General features: G+C 44.6%; 1 pseudogene across 1 annotated transcript; it reads right to left on the bottom strand.

Moving 5' to 3' along the window:
• Positions 1 to 399: 399 nt before the first annotated feature.
• On the bottom strand, positions 400 to 4,897 carry LOC311120243 (gonadotropin-releasing hormone II receptor-like; annotated as a pseudogene). The gene is made up of 3 exons: positions 4,268 to 4,897; positions 985 to 1,186; positions 400 to 813 (listed from the first exon to the last, which is right to left on the bottom strand). The product of its transcript is annotated as a gonadotropin-releasing hormone II receptor-like (transcript).
• Between the last annotated feature and the right edge of the window lie 1,280 nt (positions 4,898 to 6,177).

Below are 6,177 nucleotides of genomic sequence, written 5' to 3'. Positions count from 1 at the left end.
AACAAACCATTCATGTAAGCTCGCAAGATCAGGGTGGCTCCGAAGGCTACCTCTGAACTGCCTTAGCCAAGGTGCTTAATGCTCTAGATTAGGCCCAGAAAAACATGTGTCTTTTCTGGGTAAAGTAATCCTGAAGGATTTGATCCCTTCAACCCTTGTCTCAGGTTGGGCTTGACCCCTAATTCAAGTGCCTCTTCCCATGCTTCAACAATGTCCTCAAGATGTCGAAGATGGGCGTACAGTCAGAGGGGAGACATTTTGGTGGTGCTGTTTAGCCTGTCACTGTCTTCACCTGACAGAATGAGTAGGTCAGTCTACATACTCCTTAGTACCACTCATTTCCAGGTCTGCTCTCCCTCAGCCCTCCGAATTTACAGATGTACTTACTGTCAGCACCAGTCATCTACCGTCACCTCCAGTCTCTTTGGTCTGGTCCACACTGGGGGCGTCAGAGTCCTGCTCTCCGCTGTGGGGGCCCTGGTGGGCGGACAGGCGGTCCAGAGACCTGGGCGACATATCAATGTCCCTTCTCCTATAGCACCAGCACATGGCCAGGTCGGCCCGGAACGAGGGCGTGTAGAAGCCATAGATGACCGGGGTTGGTGCATGTGTTCAGGTTGACGAAGACATCAGGTGCGTGGTGGATGTATTCAGGCGTGACTAGTCGGAGTCAGGCTTGTGGAGGTTCTGCAGTGACTGCTGGGGTTTGTGTGTTTCATTCGTGTTTGGTGGTTCTGGTCAGTCTTTAGAGTCTTCATTCGTGCTTTGGGGATCATGTCTGTGTACACTGCGTCTCAGGCAGGGACTCGCCAGCTGGAAAAGTATGGCACTGGTTAGTAGCATCCTAAAGCTAATGCAGCTATCATATCTCTCCTAAACATTGTCAATGTATAATTAATGTTGGAACAGCATATAGGCCTCCTGAGGTTGCCATTTTGGCCAGGCAAGTATTGTGGTTGCCAGATTGGAATAGCTAGCTTGTACCTTTGTTCCTGTGGAGTTGCTGATTGATCTCAATGAGGATGCGTGTGTAGCAGAAGCTCATGACCAGCAGGGGGAACACGTAGAGAGTGACGAAGTAGAACATGTTGTAGACCGTCTCCTGCCATCGCTCTTTGAAACTGCCATGGGTTACACACTGGGTGAAGTCTACGCCCTCGGCCTTGATGGCCCGGAAGATGAACAGCTGGGGAACAGGAAGTTAATGAGTAACAACAACCACAACATCTAAGATGTATGACAATTCACCAACTGTAAATACAGTAGTACCTTTCACACAGGTATACACTCGGCTACTACAGTACTACTTTAGGTTGTGTTGGGGATCATTTCATCTGCCTTCAATGTATAACACTCAGTTGAGGTCTTGGCTGCTATTTTGTGCCAGAGCACTGGCCAGAAAAGGGTGGTTTAATGAGAAAATGCAGTGGCTGAGTCATGTCGGCAGTTTTTTCTCATTAATTAATGCAGTGGTCAGTAACATTTTATTGAATGCTTGTCACAATAACTTTCAAGGTGGATCCATATTCTGAAATGGCTTTCAAAATGATTTGGGGACATAAATCACCATGACAGACATATATAAATATTGAATTGATTGATGGTTTACAACTTTATAATTGTATCCAATCTGAGTTGGGGGCAGAGTTGTGTTAGTTTTTTTGCACCAATGCAGTTTTACTTGTTTTCCAATTCCCTATGTATTAACAAAACATTTGTTTGTTTTCCGTGTTTAAATACTTGCTTTTCCAACGTCTCCCTCCCCCCCCTGCTGATGTTGCACTTTCCTAATTCTCAGTAATATAATCACATTTCACACTCTGGGGGCACAATGAACTAACTAATATCAGCATGCTAGGAATTTAAAGATTTTTTGCTGAAATGCCTCCTCATTTGCAGAGTCCAGAAGGCATATCCCTATCTGTCAATCTACCCCCTTGTCCTTGGCACTCTGCTGCATACGGGCGGTGATTACGTGGGACCTCTGACGGTGCGGCACTGATACGTAAATCCTGTCACGCCCCTCTGCACTCTGCAGCCCTGAAAATTAAATTACAGGGGAAGAGCCTGAGGCGAGACGTTCAAGATGCTCATGCTCTGTGGTGAATCACTCGCCTACCAGCAGGTGCACTGATAAAACTCACAGCAGCCCCGGCGCCACTCTGACAGCAAATTAGTCTTATTTGTCTCCTCAGATTCATAAATCTATCCTCATGAGGGATGCATGCCGTTTCCCCCCCTTTCAACCTCCCGTCCCACACCCTGACACTCTCCCCCCTTCAAGCGCAGTCACTCTCATCCAAACAATGTAGAGAAGCCTGGACTACTTTGAAGTTGTGGTGCAGTAGTATGCCATTACTCTTTGAAAACATTTTACATACTGTGCAGGAATATACCCAATAACAATCCTAACTACAGTAAGCTATGAACTGTATAGTGTAATATATATATATATATTTTTTTACAGGACAAAAAGATGCCCCGCAGTGTGATCTTGAATTGGTTGTAGCCCAAAACAAATTCAAGATCACACTGTGGGGCATGTTTTTTCTTCTTCTCTTAATTAAAAAAAGAATTTATTACAAGGCATAAACCACTGTGAAGTTCTGAGGAAATATTTGATTTCCCTGTCAAAGCAAATCAATTAACTTGTCCATCCACATTTCACTCTACACCGGCTGTCCTCACAGACCAGTGCACCATTAACTATCGCTTTCACATAATCCTTAATGCACTGTTTTTGTCAAGGTATTTTCAGGAAAGCATTTTTCAATGACACAGGCAGACAGGATTGTGTTTTTGATCCAAGGAACACATTACCAAAGAGCCAGGGAGATCCCCAGCCTGTTCATTAGATCCCCAGCTAGGTCCATCAGTATGTGTGTACAGTAGGCAAAGAGTTGTTTCAGTTTCTGGATGCGATGACAGTTGAGTACAGCACACCATGCAGGAACAGAATCGTAGGTAATGCCTCCTCGTTAGTCACTGTGTGTATGTGTGTGTGTATTAGATGTACGCTTGACCTTGACCAGATGAATTCAGTATCTGTCACAAATGGTGACCTCAGCCATCCTTTCCCCTGTCATCTCCCATCATCCACTGGGTCGAGAGTGTGAACTGGTACTTGAAATATCTGTGCAAACTGATTGATTATGTCTACACTCCCGCTCAGCCCAGTCAAAGCTCTTCTCTGTCCTGGCACCCCAATTGTGGAACGAGCTTCCCCCTGAAGCTAGGACAGCAGAGTCCCTGCCCATCTTCCGAAAACAACTGAAACCCTGTCCCACCCCCCAAAAAAAATAAAAAATGAATTGTCTTTTCTTACTAGCACTGAATTTGCTGCTAACTTCTGTATTGAGGAAACATTTACTTACTACGACTGTGATATGAGGTTATCTCTCCTAGCTATCTTATTTTGTTTGTGATTACGATCTTGTCTCATCACTGCAACTCCCCAACGGGCTCGGGAGAGGCAAAGGTTGAGTCATGCATCCTCCGAAACATGACCCGCCAAACCGCGCTTCTTAACACCCGCTCGCTTAGCCCGGAAGCCAGCTGCACCAATGTGTCGGAGGAAACACTGTTCAACTGACGACCGAAGTCAGCCTGCAGGCGCCCGGCCCGCCACAAGGAGTCGCTAGAGCACAATGAGCCAAGTAAAGCCCCCCAGCCAAACCCTCCCCTAACCCGGATTACACAGGCCAATTGTGCACTGCCCTATGGGACTCCCGGTCACGGCCGGTAAGGACACAGCCTGGGATCGAACCGCAGGCTGTAGTGACGCCGCAACAATGTGATGTAGTGCCTTAGACCACTGCACCATTCGGTAGGCCCTCAACTAGCTATTTTAAGATTAATGCACTTACTCTAAGTAGCTTTGGATAAAAGCATCTGTTAAATTACTAAAATGTAAATATAAATGTCTCTCTAAGTGCCTTGACAAACCCACAGCTAGAGCTGCACTTGGCATGAACACGTCATCTCAACAACATACCTGGGCGGCAGGTAGCTTAGTGGGTAAGAGTGTGTGCCAGTAACCGAAAGGTTGCTGGTTCTAATCCCTGAGCTGACTAGGTGAAAAATCTGTCGATGTGCCCTTAAGCAAGGCACTTAACCCTAGTTGCTCTGGATAAGAGCGTCTGCTAAATTATGTAAATGTATACCAGGAATGAACAAAATCACTTTAACCTTTTACAGGAATTTACCTTGAAGTTCTTGGTGTGCCACACTATTTATAGTAAACAAGGCTACCTGGGTTTTAACTCACCTGTGGTAAGGCCAGAAGCACGCTAAGGCCCCAGGCCAAACCCAGCATCCTCTTGTTCCTGTGGTGGGAGTTGAGTGAGTCCAGCGGGTGCAGGATGGCGTGGTGCCTGTCCAGACTGACCACCACCAGAATGAAGGCTGACGAGTGCATGGCAAACAGCTTGAGGAAGCACAGCATCTTACACATGGCGTCTCCGCCATACCACTGCACCGTGATGTTCCAAATGGCGTCCAGTGGCATCACCACAAAGGTCATCATCAGGTCGGCGGTGGCCAGGCTCATGATGAGTGGTCGCAGGTGAGAAGCCAGGCGCCGGCCACGCCCCCGGCACACACTGACCAATAACGCAAGGTTGCTGCAGGCAGCAAATAGGAAGAGGATTAAGGTGGCGCCGACACGGAATTGGGCGGCTCGGGTGAAGGTGGGCGCCTCCCAGTCAACCAGAGGGGGAAACTGGGACATGTTTGAGAGGGCAGGTTGCATTGATCCGGTGACACCCGCTAATGTAGGCCTCAGGAGGGACAGGTTGCCAGACATCCTGGGTTGGAAAAGACAAGGTTTATATGAATGACTGTAGATGACAAAGTAAAACATGTATGTCATTATCGTCATTACATACATTATTATCATATACACATCAAAGTTTTTATGCGCCGTCAGTTATTCTACGTTGCTCTGAATAGGATAAGTGATTATTAATGTAAAATAAGACTTCAGGCGACTGAATAAACAGCATACACTACATCAAGATGGTTGTTTTTAATTTCATCACTTAATCCACCAAACAACTCATCAGAGAGAAGCGTACCCACTGGGCACACCACGTCATTTCAACTTGGAAAATTTGGTAATATTTGGTTGAGACGTTGATCAATGAGATTACAACATATATTCACCCACTCAAAAAGACAGCCAAAAGTTAGTTGAATTGCCAATGTGTTATCACTATGCTTTCAACCATCTAAAAGCACAACCAAATTCCAATGGAAAAACAATGTCTGATTTTTGGTTTAATTGTCACCCAAATGTCTATCACTGCGCTTTCAGCCATCTAAAAGCACAGCAAAGTTAAAATGGGAATACAGTGTCAGATATTGTGTTTAATGTGTTATCACTGTGTTTAATTAAACTAATAGCATAACCAAATGACCTGTATTGCAGTTGAGAATACATTAATGCCGTTCGAGATTCTGTGCAGATTGTTACAGCAATTGTGAAGATCTCCATAGACCTGCAACGTCCTATGCATACTATCTTTAACATGCATGCTTTATATGATTACATAAGAAGAAATGTATAGTTATAATAATCTCAAAATGTGCCAATGGACGTTTTACAAATTTTAAGGTTGAATGTAATATTGGTTTGCAAGACAGCCTAAACTTTAGGCTATTTACTGTATTACAAAAGTAATATTAAATTCTGTTTGGTTGACAACGCAACCAAATATCAACATTTAAAGGAGATAACATAACATGCCATTTAGCAGACGCTTTTATCCAAAGCGACTTACAGTCATGTGTACATCCATTTTTACGTATGGGTGGTCCCGGGGATCGAACCCACTACCCTGGCGTTACAAGCACCATGCTCTACCAATTGAGCTACAGAGGACCACAGAGATGTATATACTGCTTGGATAGTTAGATCTAAGCCACTGTCTTAATCCGATTCTTTAATTTATATTTTTGGTTGAGTTGGAGACGTGAATCAATCATATAATTTGTTAACCTTTGGACAAGTTAATAGGCTATTTATTGTATTTCAAAAGTGATATTTAATTGTTTTTGGTTGTCAATGCAACCAAATATCAACATTTGAAGGAGATGTATATTCTGCTTGGATAGTTCCATCTGTGCCACTGACTTAGTCTGGCTTTAATTCCAGTTTGTCTACAAATTAATAATTGA

This window comes from Coregonus lavaretus, assembly GCF_964263955.1.
Source record: "Coregonus lavaretus genome assembly, chromosome: 3".
Taxonomy (NCBI): domain Eukaryota; kingdom Metazoa; phylum Chordata; class Actinopteri; order Salmoniformes; family Salmonidae; genus Coregonus; species Coregonus lavaretus.
The sequence above is the reverse complement of the archived record's forward strand: the minus strand, read 5'-3'. Positions and strand labels throughout refer to the sequence as shown.